Source organism: Triturus cristatus, chromosome 4_1, assembly GCF_964204655.1.
Source record: "Triturus cristatus chromosome 4_1, aTriCri1.1, whole genome shotgun sequence".
In the NCBI taxonomy this organism is placed as follows: domain Eukaryota; kingdom Metazoa; phylum Chordata; class Amphibia; order Caudata; family Salamandridae; genus Triturus; species Triturus cristatus.
The window spans coordinates 135,588,204-135,603,203 of NC_140585.1; the positions used below are offsets into that span (position 1 = coordinate 135,588,204).

General features: G+C 45.7%; 3 non-coding genes across 3 annotated transcripts; all 3 read right to left on the bottom strand.

Annotated features, from left to right (window-relative positions):
• Window positions 1-1,382: 1,382 nt before the first annotated feature.
• Window positions 1,383-1,455, bottom strand: TRNAR-CCU (transfer RNA arginine (anticodon CCU)). Its single transcript has one exon. It is a non-coding gene; the product is annotated as a tRNA-Arg (tRNA).
• Window positions 1,456-2,950: 1,495 nt separating this feature from the next.
• TRNAR-CCU (transfer RNA arginine (anticodon CCU)) lies at window positions 2,951-3,023 on the bottom strand. Its single transcript has one exon. It is a non-coding gene; the product is annotated as a tRNA-Arg (tRNA).
• A 2,383-nt stretch (window positions 3,024-5,406) lies between these two features.
• TRNAR-UCG (transfer RNA arginine (anticodon UCG)) lies at window positions 5,407-5,479 on the bottom strand. The gene has a single exon. It is a non-coding gene; the product is annotated as a tRNA-Arg (tRNA).
• Window positions 5,480-15,000: the final 9,521 nt, after the last annotated feature.

A 15,000-nucleotide genomic window follows, 5' to 3' on the forward strand; every position in this document is an offset into this window, starting at 1 on the left:
TTTAACGCTCTCTTCTATGCTATATTGGAGACTTTGCAATTTTAGCAAGTGGAGAGAAATTGGAGAACCACTTTCGACTCCACACTTCTTCTTGACTTACTTCTTTTCTCAATATACTGGGCTTAGAAAATGGTATCAAGCCATCCTTATCATCAGTAGGACACGGAAAGAGGCACTAAGTCTCCTAACCAAGTTCAACCACACTCTGCAACTTAACCATTGCACTACAAATTAGGCAACGGGGGCATCAGCAAAGGCAGCCAATGTGCCGATCCTTTATACATTTTGTGTAGTACTTTTCTTACTCGGAGGCAAAATCAGCACTTTAACTGCCCAAATCATACAGATTTTACACATGTACCACTCTATGCACACATAGGCACACACCTTGCAGTTCTTCTACACACACTTAAGCTAACAACCCATTCTGTCAAGTCAAAATTCTGCAAACCTATTACATATTCAGTGCGTCGGCATAGAAGCACTTTTTAATGCCACTAAAATGCACAAGTGGTTAGACTGAAGATGCAACCTGAATGAGTTTACAGTATGTACTCCACTTTATTAATGATTAGTAATGAGAAAGTGAGGACTACAAGAGTATTGGAAAAGACTTTTTCCACTCTGAATGTAAAGCAGATTGTGTGACCATTGGCCAAAAACGACCACGAAGGGACTCGAACCCTCAATCTTCTGATCCGAAGTCAGGCACCTTATCCATTAGGCCACGCGGTCATCCGTTCACCTGAAATGATTTTTATCATGTAGGTGGTATGCATGGATGGAGAACATATTATTGAAAGGTATTCAGGTTTACATCCCATAGTGTTCTTTCAGCTCTTTTCGCTGGAAGCACTTTTTTGGAATCTATATATTGAGAATTTTATGAGTACGATATGCTTTTGTTTTCCTTTTTGCATACAAACCTCTTTCCTCATGAGTTTAAAGCTCATTTGTATGCTCTACATAGCTCTGGACGTTTCCAGACGTGGAGTGAAACTGTTTTGAAAGTAGTACAAATTGCTCCTTCCTGCATATGCTAATTTTTCACACTCACATAGGTTGTATAAGTTTTATGAATCCTGGCTTGACCTATTCAAGTAGCTGAAAGCCTGTTACCACCTCTAGAAACAAGATTCACACCAATCCAATTCAAATCATTTTTTCCAAAGGAATATGTTCTGGCCGGTCGAAAATGCATCTCACAAAAATAGGCATTTAAAAATCTACTTTGCAGTTTCAGAACACTAACATGACTGTGAAGTGTACACAAGTAAAACGGGACAGTTTCAAAGTACCTAATCCCTCATAAACTTCTGAGAGGAAGCATGTAATAAATCTACCTAATTTTCTGGAAAAGAAAGAGGCAGGATTTTTGTTATCACCTCAGATGGGACTCAAACCCACAATCCCTGGCTTAGGAGGCCAGTGCCTTATCCATTAGGCCACTGAGGCACACATGCACAGCTCTTGTCTAGAGACATTATTTAAATGTATTCTATGGTCAGACACCGGTGTGTGCACACAGGGCATTTCTCACTTCTCTCTATAAGTAAACTTCACATTTTCATCCTCTTCCATCCCCGACTTTAACGCTCTCTTCTATGCTATAATGGAGACTTTGCCATTTTAGCAAGTTGAGAGAAATTGGAGAACCACTTTCGACTCCACACTTCTTCTTCACTTACTTCTTTTCTCAATATACTGGGCTTAGAAAATGGTATCAAGCCATCCTTATCATCAGCAGGACACGGAAAGAGGCACCAAGACTCCTAACCAAGTTCAACCACACTCTGCAACTTAACCATTGCACTACAAATTAGGCAACGGGGGCATCAGCAAAGGCAGCCAATGTGCCGATCCTTTATACATTTTTTGTAGTACTTTTCTTACTCGGAGGCAAAATCAGCACTTTAACTGCCCAAATCATACAGACTTTACACATGTAGCACTCTATGCACACATAGGCACACACCTTGCAGTTCTTCTACACACACTTAAGCTAAAAACCCATTCTGTCACGTCAAAATTCTGCAAACCTATTACATATTCAGTGCGTCGGCATAGAAGCACTTTTTAATGCCACTAAAATGCACAAGTAGTTAGACTGAAGATGCAACCTGAATGAGTTTACAGTATGTACTCCACTTTATTAATGATTAGTAATGAGAAAGTGAGGACTACAAGAGTATTGGAAAAAAAAGCAGATTGTGTGACCATTGGCCAAAAATGACCACGAAGGGACTCTAACCCTCAATCTTCTGATCCGAAGTCAGACGCCTTATCCCTTAGGCCACGCGGTCATCCGTTCACCTGAAATGATTTTTATCATGTAGGTGGTATGCATGGATGGAGAACATATTATTGAAAGGTATTCAGGTTTACATCCCATGGTGTTCTTTCAGCTCTTTTCGCTGGAAGCACTTTTTTGGAATCTATATATTGAGTATTTTATGAGTACGATATGCTTTTGTTTTCCTTTTTGCATACAAACCTCTTTCCTCATGAGTTTAAAGCTCATTTGTATTCTCTACATAGCTCTGGAAGTTTCCAGACGTGGAGTGAAACTGTTTTGAAAGTAGGACAAATTGCTCCTTTCTGAATATGCTAATTTTTCACACTCACATAGGTTGTATAAGTTTTATGAATCCTGGCTTGACCTATTCAAGTAGCTGAAAGCCTGTCACCACCTCTAGAAACAAGATTCACACCAATCCAATTCAAATCATTTTTTCCAAAGGAATATGTTCTGGCCGGTCGAAAATGCATCTCACAAAAATAGGCATTTAAAAATATACTTTGCAGTTTCAGAACACTAACATGACTGTGAAGTGTACACAAGTAAAATGGGACCGTTTCAAAGTAACTAATCCCTCATAAACTTCTGAGAGGAAGCATGAAATAAATATACCTAATTTTCTGGAAAAGATAGAGGGAGGATTTTTGTAATCACCTCAGATGGGACTCAAACCCACAATCCCTGGCTTAGGAGGCCAGTGCCTTATCCATTAGGCCACTGAGGCACACATGCATAGCTCTTTTCTAGAGACATTATTTAAATGTATTCCATGGTCAGACACCGGTGTGTGCACACAGGGCATTTCTCACTTCTCTCTATAAGTAAACTTCCCATTTTCATCCTCTTCCATCTCCGACTTTAACTCTCTCTTCTATGCTATAATGGAGACTTTGCAATTTTAGCAAGTGGAGAGAAATTGGAGAACCACTTTCGACTCCACACTTCTTCTTGACTTACTTCTTTTCTCAATACACTGGGCTTAGAAAATGGTATCAAGCCATCCTTATCATCAGCAGGACACGGAAAGAGGCACCAAGTCTCCTAACCAAGTTCAACCACACTCTGCAACTTAACCATTGCACTACAAATTAGGCAACGGGGGCATCAGCAAAGACAGCCAATGTGCCGATCCTTTATACATTTTTTGTAGTACTTTTCTTACTCGGAGGCAAAATCAGCACTTTAACTGCCCAAATCATACAGACTTTACACATGTAGCACTCTATGCACACATAGGCACACACCTTGCAGTTCTTCTACACACACTTAAGCTAAAAACCCATTCTGTCACGTCAAAATTCTGCAAACCTATTACATATTCAGTGCGTCGGCATAGAAACACTTTTTAATGCCACTAAAATGCACAAGTAGTTAGACTGAAGATGCAACCGGAATGAGTTTACAGTATGTACTCCACGTTATTAATGATTAGTAATGAGAAAGTGAGGACTACAAGAGTATTGGAAAATACTTTTTCCACTCTGAATGTAAAGCAGATTGTGTGACCATTGGCCAAAAACGGCCAAGAAGGGACTCGAACCCTCAATCTTCTGATCCGAAGTCAGACGCCTTATCCATTAGGCCACGCGGTCATCCGTTCACCTGAGATGATTTTTATCATGTAGGTGGTATGCATGGATGGAGAACATATTATTGAAAGGTATTCAGGTTTACATCCCATAGTGTTCTTTCAGCTCTTTTCGCTGAAAGCACTTTTTTGGAATCTATATATTGAGTATTTTATGAGTACGATATGCTTTTGTTTTCCTTTTTGCATACAAACCTCTTTCCTCATGAGTTTAAAGCTCATTTGAATTCTCTACATAGCTCTGGAAGTTTCCAGACGTGGAGTGAAACAGTTTTGAAAGTAGGACAAATTGCTCCTTCCTGCATATGCTAATTTTTCACACTCACATAGGTTGTATACGTTTTATGAATCCTGGCTTGACCTATTCAAGTAGCTGAAAGCCTGTCACCACCTCTAGAAACAAGATTCACACCAATCCAATTCAAATCATTTTTTCCAAAGGAATATGTTCTGGCCGGTCGAAAATGCATCTCACAAAAATAGGCATTTAAAAATATACTTTGCAGTTTCAGAACACTAACATGACTGTGAAGTGTACACAAGTAAAATGGGACCGTTTCAAAGTAACTAATCCCTCATAAACTTCTGAGAGGAAGCATGTAATAAATCTACCTAATTTTCTGGAAAAGATAGAGGGAGGATTTTTGTTATCACCTCAGATGGGACTCGAAACCACTATCCCTGGCTTAGGAGGCCAGTGCCTTATCCATTAGGCCACTGAGGCACACATGCATAGCTCTTTTCTAGAGTCATTATTTAAATGTATTCTATGGTCAGACACAGGTGTGTGCACACAGGGCATTTCTCACTTCTCTCTATAAGTAAACTTCCCATTTTCATCCTCTTCCATCCCCGAATTTAACTCTCTCTTCTATGCTATAATGGAGACTTTGCAATTTTAGCAAGTGGAGAGAAATTGGAGAACCACTTTCGACTCCACACTTCTTCTTCACTTACTTCTTTTCTCAATATACTGGGCTTAGAAAATGGTATCAAGCCATTCTTATCATCAGCAGGACACGTAAAGAGGCATCAAGTCTCCTAACCAAGTTCAACCACACTCTGCAACTTAACCATTGCACTACAAATTAGGCAACGGGGGCATCAGCAAAGGCAGCCAATGTGCCGATCCTTTATACATTTTGTGTAGTACTTTTCTTACTCGGAGGCAAAATCAGCACTTTAACTGCCCAAATCATACAGATTTTACCAATGTAGCACTCTATGCACACATAGGCACACACCTTGCAGTTCTTCTACACACACTTAAGCTAAAAACCCATTCTGTCACGTCAAAATTCTGCTAACCTATTACATATTCAGTGCGTCGGCATAGAAGCACTTTTTAATGCCACTAAAAGGCACAAGTAGTTAGACTGAAGATGCAACCTGAATGAGTTTACAGTATGTACTCCACTTTATTAATGATTAGTAATGAGAAAGTGAGGACTACAAGAGTATTGGAAAAGACTTTTTCCACTCTGAATGTAAAGCAGATTGTGTGACCTTTGGCCAAAAATGACCACGAAGGGACTCGAACCCTCAATCTTCTGATCCGAAGTCAGACGCCTTATCCATTAGGCCACGCGGTCATCCGTTCACCTGAGATGATTTTTATCATGTAGGTGGTATGCATGGATGGAGAACATATTATTGAAAGGTATTCAGGTTTACATCCCATAGTGTTCTTTCAGCTCTTTTCGCTGGAAGCACTTTTTTGGAATCTATATATTGAGTATTTTATGAGTACGATATGCTTTTGTTTTCCTTTTTGCATACAAACCTCTTTCCTCATGCGTTTAAAGCTCATTTGTATTCTCTACATAGCTCTGGAAGTTTCCAGACGTGGAGTGAAACTGTTTTGAAAGTAGGACAAATTGCTCCTTCCTGCATATGCTAATTTTTCACACTCACATAGGTTGTATACGTTTTATGAATCCTGGCTTGACCTATTCAAGTAGCTGAAAGCCTGTCACCACCTCTAGAAACAAGATTCACACCAATCCAATTCAAATCATTTTTTCCAAAGGAATATGTTCTGGCCGGTCGAAAAGGCATCTCACAAAAATAGGCATTTAAAAATATACTTTGCAGTTTCAGAACACTAACATGACTGTGAAGTGTACACAAGTAAAATGGGACCGTTTCAAAGTAACTAATCCCTCATAAACTTCTGAGAGGAAGCATGTAATAAATCTACCTAATTTTCTGGAAAAGATAGAGGGAGAATTTTCGTTATCACCTCAGATGGGACTTGAACCCACAATCCCTGGCTTAGGAGGCCAGTGCCTTATCCATTAGGCCCTGGGCACACATGTATAGCTCTTTTCTAGAGGCATTATTTAAATGTATTCTATGGTCAGACACCGGTGTGTGCAGACAGGGCATTTATCACTTCTCTCTATAAGTAAACTTCCCATTTTCATCCTCTTCCATCCCCGACTTTAATGCTCTCTTCTATGCTATAATGGAGACTTTGCAATTTTAGCAAGTGGAGAGAAATTGGAGAACCACTTTCGACTCCACACTTCTTCTTGACTTACTTCTTTTCTCAATATACTGGGCTTAGAAAATGGTATCAAGCCATCCTTATCATCAGCAGGACACGGAAAGAGGCACCAAGACTCCTAACCAAGTTCAACCACACTCTGCAACTTAACCATTGCACTACAAATTAGGCAACGGGGGCATCAGCAAAGGCAGCCAATGTGCCGATCCTTTATACATTTTTTGTAGTACTTTTCTTACTCGGAGGCAAAATCAGCACTTTAACTGCCCAAATCATACAGACTTTACACATGTAGCACTCTATGCACACATAGGCACACACCTTGCAGTTCTTCTACACACACTTAAGCTAAAAACCCATTCTGTCACGTCAAAATTCTGCAAACCTATTACATATTAAGTGCGTCGGCATAGAAGCACTTTTTAATGCCACTAAAATGCACAAGTAGTTAGACTGAAGATGCAACCTGAATGAGTTTACAGTATGTACTCCACTTTATTAATGATTAGTAATGAGAAAGTGAGGACTACAAGAGTATTGGAAAAAAAAGCAGATTGTGTGACCATTGGCCAAAAATGACCACGAAGGGACTCTAACCCTCAATCTTCTGATCCGAAGTCAGACGCCTTATCCATTAGGCCATGCGGGCATCCGTCCACCTGAGATGATTTTTATCATGTAGGTGGTATGCATGGATTGAGAACATATTATTGAAAGGTATTCAGGTTTACATCCCATAGTGTTCTTTCAGCTCTTTTCGCTGGAAGCACTTTTTTGTAATCTATATATTGAGTATTTTATGAGTACGATATGCTTTTGTTTTCCTTTTTGCATACAAACCTCTTTCCTCATGAGTTTAAAGCTCATTTGTATTCTCTACATAGCTCTGGAAGTTTCCAGACGTGGAGTGAAACTGTTTTGAAAGTAGGACAAATTGCTCCTTTCTGCATATGCTAATTTTTCACACTCACATAGGTTGTATAAGTTTTATGAATCCTGGCTTGACCTATTCAAGTAGCTGAAAGCCTGTCACCACCTCTAGAAACAAGATTCACACCAATCCAATTCAAATCATTTTTTCCAAAGGAATATGTTCTGGCCGGTCGAAAATGCATCTCACAAAAATAGGCATTTAAAAATATACTTTGCAGTTTCAGAACCCTAACATGACTGTGAAGTGTACACAAGTAAAATGGGACCGTTTCAAAGTAACTAATCCCTCATAAACTTCTGAGTGGAAGCATGTAATAAATCTACCTAATTTTCTGGAAAAGATAGAGGGAGGATTTTTGTAATCCCCTCAGATGGGACTCAAACCCACAATCCCTGGCTTAGGAGGCCAGTGCCTTATCCATTAGGCCACTGAGGCACACATGCATAGCTCTTTTCTAGAGACATTATTTAAATGTATTCTATGGTCAGACACCGGTGTGTGCACACAGGGCATTTCTCACTTCTCTCTATAAGTAAACTACCCATTTTCATCCTCTTCCATCTCCGACTTTAACGCTCTCTTCTATGCTATAATGGAGACTTTGCAATTTTAGCAAGTGGAGAGAAATTGGAGAACCACTTTCGACTCCACACTTCTTCTTGACTTACTTCTTTTCTCAATATACTGGGCTTAGAAAATGGTATCAAGCCATCCTTATCATCAGCAGGACAAGGAAAGAGGCACCAAGTCTCCTAACCAAGTTCAACCACACTCTGCAACTTAACCATTGCACTACAAATTAGGCAACGGGGGCATCAGCAAAGGCAGCCAATGTGCCGATCCTTTATACATTTTTTGTAGTACTTTTCTTACTCGGAGGCAAAATCAGCACTTTAACTGCCCAAATCATACAGACTTTACACATGTAGCACTCTATGCACACATAGGCACACACCTTGCAGTTCTTCTACACACACTTAAGCTAAAAACCCATTCTGTCACGTCAAAATTCTGCAAACCTATTACATATTCAGTGCGTCGGCATAGAAACACTTTTTAATGCCACTAAAATGCACAAGTAGTTAGACTGAAGATGCAACCGGAATGAGTTTACAGTATGTACTCCACTTTATTAATGATTAGTAATGAGAAAGTGAGGACTACAAGAGTATTGGAAAATACTTTTTCCACTCTGAATGTAAAGCAGATTGTGTGACCTTTGGCCAAAAACGGCCACGAAGGGACTCAAACCCTCAATCTTCTGATCCGAAGTCAGACGCCTTATCCATTAGGCCACGCGGTCATCCGTTCACCTGAGATGATTTTTATCATGCAGGTGGTATGCATGGATGGAGAACATATTATTGAAAGGTATTCAGGTGTCAAGAATTCCTGTCATGCGAGGGGAGGAAAATGGTAACCAGCGAAAACGGACTACATCTCCCAGGATGCTTAACGGTTGAGAGGTTATGTAAACAGGAGAGCTGTTACATAACTCAAGGAAAACACGCCCTTATGTAAACAGGAGAGCTGTTACATAACTCAAGGAAAACACGCCCTTATGTAAACAGGAGAGCTGTTACATAACTCAAGGAAAACACGCCCTATAAAGGGAGGAACCGGGAGGTACAACGCTGTCGGATATTGTGTTTACACCGACGTACCTGCTTAGTGAAGAGCAGTGTTCCGGAGTGGTGCTCCAGTAAGGCAAGAACGGAGGTAGGTCGAGTCGTTACTCCCTGGGCCGTGTCTTGCCCCATCGTCACCTGTGAAGGACCCGGAAGCTCTACCGGATAACCATTGAGCTTCGCTTTTTGACTCGGCTGAGTCAAAGCGCAGTGCGCTTTTGCTGGTTGGAGTCGTAACTCCCAGCCCGACCAGAGATACAGGGACTGCCAGCTGTAACGCACACCAGGAGGTGTTTGCCGCGTTACAGACTCGGAAGTCCACAGGATCGATCGAGCGGCTGCTCTCGGTTCAGTCTTCTTTGCTTGTGATTGGGGTATCGGTGACGCATCACCAGGAGGTGACTCCGCGTCCCGGTGCAGTCTGAGGAAGAGGTTGAGCGGCTGCTCCCTTCAGGTAGAGACCCCGGCTGGGTGTTTCCCTGACTCCTCGATTCTCCCCAACACTCTTCGTGCCCCTCGCAGCCTACCGATTGGCATTGTCGGCCATTTCATTTCTGCCCTCTGTTGGCATACGCCGGGATCGGCGTATATGCAGAGGACGGTTAGGACCATCCGTGCTGTGGGCTGGTAACGTACTTAGCCTGGAGGATTCCAGTGACTATAACCTTTGTTTATTCCTTGTATTATTTTTGCCTTCATTAAAATAACTAAACCTTCACAAGTGGTTGCGTTCTCATTATCGTGTCTGTTAAACGATCCTGAGACGTTCAGGGCGTTACAAAATATCCGACCCTTAATAACACTAACTGTCTCCCGGTCGATAACAGACATGGCAACACTTGATGATGTGCTGGCTGCTTTAGCGACCGTGCAAATCGAATTGGCTGCCTCCAGGCAAGAAACAGCCGATGTAAAAGCCAGACTGGATGCTATCCAATTGGACCCGCTCACGCCCAGCACCTCCCTCACGAACCAGACCCCTGCGGTAGTAGTGGAAATGCCGGTAGCCGTCCCCTTGGCAACACCAGAGAGGTACAGTGGGGATCCTAACACAGTGCAGGTATTCCTCACACAAGTGGCGCTACATTTATCGTGCAAACCAAGGGCGTTCCCCACGAGTCAGGCTCGTGTGGCTTTCCTTATATCCTATTTGGCTGGAAACGCGGCACAATGGGCCGTACCTCTGGTGAGCAGGGACGACCCCATCTTATGTGATTGGGGTGCTTTTCGCGAGGAATTCCTGAAAGTCTTCGACAGAAGGGCTGACTCGTACAGGGCGGACCGTGAAATGCTTGAGTTGAGACAGGGATCCAACGACCTGGTGCAGTATCTCAACGCGTTCCGAAGGCTGGTTGCGGAAACCAAGTGGCCTGTTGCTAAACAGACGGCGCTCTTCCATCACGGGCTGTGCGATGAGCTCAAGGACGCCGTGGCTCATATTGACCCACAACCCAAGACATGTGAGGGCCTTATCAACCTGGTATTACGGCTGGAACATAGGCTAAGTGAAAGAAAGGGGGATCATGGGAGAAAAGGAAACTCCCTTCCATCCTATGTGACAGTGGGAAGTCCTGAAACTTCCACCGCATCCAAGGGAGAACCCATGGACATCGGCGCAATACGAGCGAGCCTCACAGCCACGGAGAAAGAGTCACGCCGTAAACAAGGATTGTGCCTATATTGTGGCAAAAAAGGCCACTACGTACGTGAATGCCCTGCCAAACCGAAGACGTCACGTTATCGGGCCAACCGGTCGGTAACAGCCGTGGTGGCCGTACCGGCGGAAAACTAGAGGACTCCCAGACCAAAGAAGGGGCATCTCGGAGTCACTCATCCATCCCTTCACTTTCCAACTCGGTCTCTAAGGGACAACGACACCTGTTTCTCACGGTGCACGTGGGAGTGCATGACCAGTGGATACCCGTTGTGGCCATGGTGGATTCAGGGGCCACTGGCACGTTTATGGACCACAACGAGGCATGCAGGCTAGGGCTAGTGCTTCTTCCCAAAGCTGTACCCGAAGACGTCTATGCTGTAGACGGAAGGCGATTGGTGACGGGGCCCATCGGGCAGCACACGGGGGTCCTTCCGATGAGATGTGGGAGGAACCATTTGGAACAAATCGATTTTAACATCATCCGAGCGCCCCAATATGGCGTCATATTGGGATTGCCGTGGCTACAGAAACACAACCCCTCTGTGGATTGGCCAACACATCGCATCGAACTGACGTCACCGTATTGCATCCTGCATTGTGGAATAAGAACGGAATCCCTTGACGCAGATGAGAGCGGGAGTCAGACGGTGGCTACAGCGGCAGAAAAAGATGTGGCTCTCCCCCAGGCTTATCACAGTTTTGAGGATGTATTTGATGAGGTGAAGGCGGAAGTGCTACCACCACATAGACAGTTTGACTGCCAGATTGACCTGGTGCCAGGGGCCAGCGTTCCCAGCGGCAGGCTGTATGCCCTGACGGAGCCTGAAAACGTGCATCTCCGGGGGTACCTGGATAAACTCCTCAAGCTAGGATTCATCCGCCCGTCCAAGTCTCCGGCCGCCTCGCCACTCTTCTTCATCCCGAAGGCTAATGGGGAGCTGAGAGCCTGTGTGGACTTTAGGGCATTGAATGCGATAACCGTAAAGAATCGGTACCCCTTGCCTCTCATCAGTGTACTTCTGGAACAGGTCAAGAAAGCTCGTATCTACACCAAGTTGGATTTGAAAGGGGCATACCATCTGGTGCGCATGAGGGACGGAGACGAGTGGAAGACCGCCTTTAAGACCAGGTTCGGCCTTTTTGAGTACCTCGTCATGCCGTTCGGTCTGTGCAACGCCCCGGCAGCCTTTCAGTACTTTTTGAATGAGGTATTCAGAGAGGAGTTGGATATCTACGTGGTCGTATATATCGACGACATCCTCATCTATTCGTCCAGTGTGGAGGAGCACGTACACCACGTCAAAGCTGTGCTCCAAAAGCTGAGGGAAAACATGCTGTTTTGTAAACTCAGCAAGTGTGACTTCCACGTCACATCCGTGGAATTCCTCGGAGTGATGCTGAGTCCAGAGGGACAGGAGATGGCAGAACGAAAGATCAAGGCGGTGAAAGAATGGCCGGTGCCCCAAAGCGTGAAGGACGTCCAAAGTTTCATTGGCTTCGCCAACTTTTACAGGCGGTTTATAGATGGATTTTCAGGATTGGTGGCCCCAATCACACAGCTACTGAGGAAGTCCAAGGAGTTTGTCTGGTCCCCTGAAGCGAACAAAGCCTTTGAGGCCCTGAAAAGCGCCTTTGGTAAGGCGCCGGTGTTGGCTCACCCCGATCCGGATCTCCCCTACGTGGTGGAAGCGGACGCATCGGATGTGGCGCTGGGGGCTATCTTGTCCCAACGCAACCACGACACAGGGGTGCTTCATCCCGTTGCGTACATGTCCCGCAAACTCAACGACGCCCAACGCAACTACCATATTGCGGAGAAGGAGCTTCTCGCAATCAAGGACGCCTTCACCGAATGGAGGCATTGGTTGATGGGGGCAAGACATGTGGTATCGGTGTACACGGACCATCGGAACCTACAGTTCATGACGGCCACAAGACACCTTTCTCCCAGACAGCTGCGGTGGATGATCTTCTTTGCGGGGTTCAACTTCCGCATCACATATCGGCCGGGGACGGAAAACCGGAAGGCGGACGCCCTGTCCCGTCAATCTGCAGTTAAGGAACCATTGCCTGCGACCGAGCATTCCATCATTTCCCCGAGGATGGTATTGGGGGTTATCCAACCGGATACTTTCCTGAGGGGAATAAAGAGAGGGATCAGGTCATTCGCATGGCGGAGGTGGCTCCTCAGTCACAGAGAATGGCAGCTGAAGGACGGGATACCCCTGAAGGGCAGGTGCCTATTGATACCCACGCCGAGGCTAAGGAAACAAGCATTCATCTGGTGCCATGACTCTCCATGCGCAGGTCATTTGGGCTTTGAAAAAACGGTGGCTAGCATGGGACGGCATTTCTGGTGGCCAACCATGAGAGTGGATGTCAGGAGGTGGGGACAGGAGTGTCCTACGTGTGCTACCATGAAGGCCGACCATGGCCGAACCCAAGGGCTCTTACATCCACTTCCGACCCCGGATAGACCATGGGATAGCATATCACTGGACTTCGTGGTGGGCCTACCGGTAGACCAGGGGATGACGGCAATACTGGTGGTGGTGGATTACTTGACGAAAATGGGGCACTTCATCCCCTGCAAGAGAGTCCCTACGGCCGGGGAATTGGCGTCACTACTCCTAAAGAATGTGGTACGACTGCATGGATTACCTGGGGTGATCGTGTCGGACCGGGGGTCACAGTTTACTGCACAATTCTGGAAGACTTGGTGCACTGCGCTGCATGTTAAGACCGCCCTGTCCACCAGCTACCACCCTCAAACGGACGGCCAAACCGAGCGCCTGAACCAAACGCTCAAACAGTATCTGCGATGTTTTGTGGACCAGGGCAGGGAAGAATGGGTCGACTTGCTATGGGTTGCAGAGATAGCCTATAACAACGCCACTCACAGCTCCACACAGTCATCTCCGTTCTATAGCAACTATGGCCAACATCCCAGGTTCTTGCCATTTCTACATCCGTTCAGAGAGGACAGGATTCCCGCCACAGCGGACAGGGTGGCACACATAAAAGACACGTTGATGCGCTCAAGGGCTGTCCTAATAGAGGCCAAGAGAAGATACAAGGCTGCGGCAGACAGGAAGAGAAGGCCCGGGCCACTGTACCGCACTGGAGACTACGTCTGGATATCCACAAGAAACATGAGGTTTCGAAAGAACAGTGTGTTCCATCCCAAGTACATGGGCCCCTATCAAATTACCAAGTGTATGGGTCCCGTGAACGTGAAGGTGTGCTTGCCCCAGTCATTGCGGATACACCCTGTCTTTCATGTATCATTGCTCAAACCAGCACCCTCCAAGCCGTCTGGGACACCTAGGCCGGTATGCGTGGAGTCGGAGGTGGAGTATGAAGTGTCGGGCATACGGGCGTCCAAATGGCGCAGGGGGAAGCTGTGGTACCTGGTTGCGTGGAAAGGCTATGGCCCGGAGGAGCAGTCATGGGAACCGGCTGAAGGGGTTCATGCTCCGCGCTTGGTCTCCTTGTTCCATCGGCGTTTTCCTGCCAGCGCTGGACCCGTGGGGAGCCGCTGAGAGGGAGGATGTACTGTCAAGAATTCCTGTCATGCGAGGGGAGGAAAATGGTAACCAGCGAAAACGGACTACATCTCCCAGGATGCTTAGCGGTTGAGAGGTTATGTAAACAGGAGAGCTGTTACATAACTCAAGGAAAACACGCCCTTATGTAAACAGGAGAGCTGTTACATAACTCAAGGAAAACACGCCCTTATGTAAACAGGAGAGCTGTTACATAACTCAAGGAAAACACGCCCTATAAAGGGAGGAACCGGGAGGTACAACGCTGTCGGATATTGTGTTTACACCGACGTACCTGCTTAGTGAAGAGCAGTGTTCCGGAGTGGTGCTCCAGTAAGGCAAGAACGGAGGTAGGTTGAGTCGTTACTCCCTGGGCCGTGTCTTGCCCCATCGTCACCTGTGAAGGACCCGGAAGCTCTACCGGATAACCATTGAGCTTCGCTTTTTGACTCGGCTGAGTCAAAGCGCAGTGCGCTTTTGCTGGTTGGAGTCGTAACTCCCAGCCCGACCAGAGATACAGGGACTGCCAGCTGTAACGCACACCAGGAGGTGTTTGCCGCGTTACAGACTCGGAAGTCCACAGGATCGATCGAGCGGCTGCTCTCGGTCCAGTCTTCTTTGCTTGTGATTGGGGTATCGGTGACGCATCACCAGGAGGTGACTCCGCGTCCCGGTGCAGTCTGAGGAAGAGGTTGAGCGGCTGCTCCCTTCAGGTAGAGACCCCGGCTGGGTGTTTCCCTGACTCCTCGATTCTCCCCAACACTCTTCGTGCCCCTCGCAGCCTACCGATTGGCATTGTCGGCCATTTCATTTCTGCCCTCTGTTGGCATACGCCGGGAT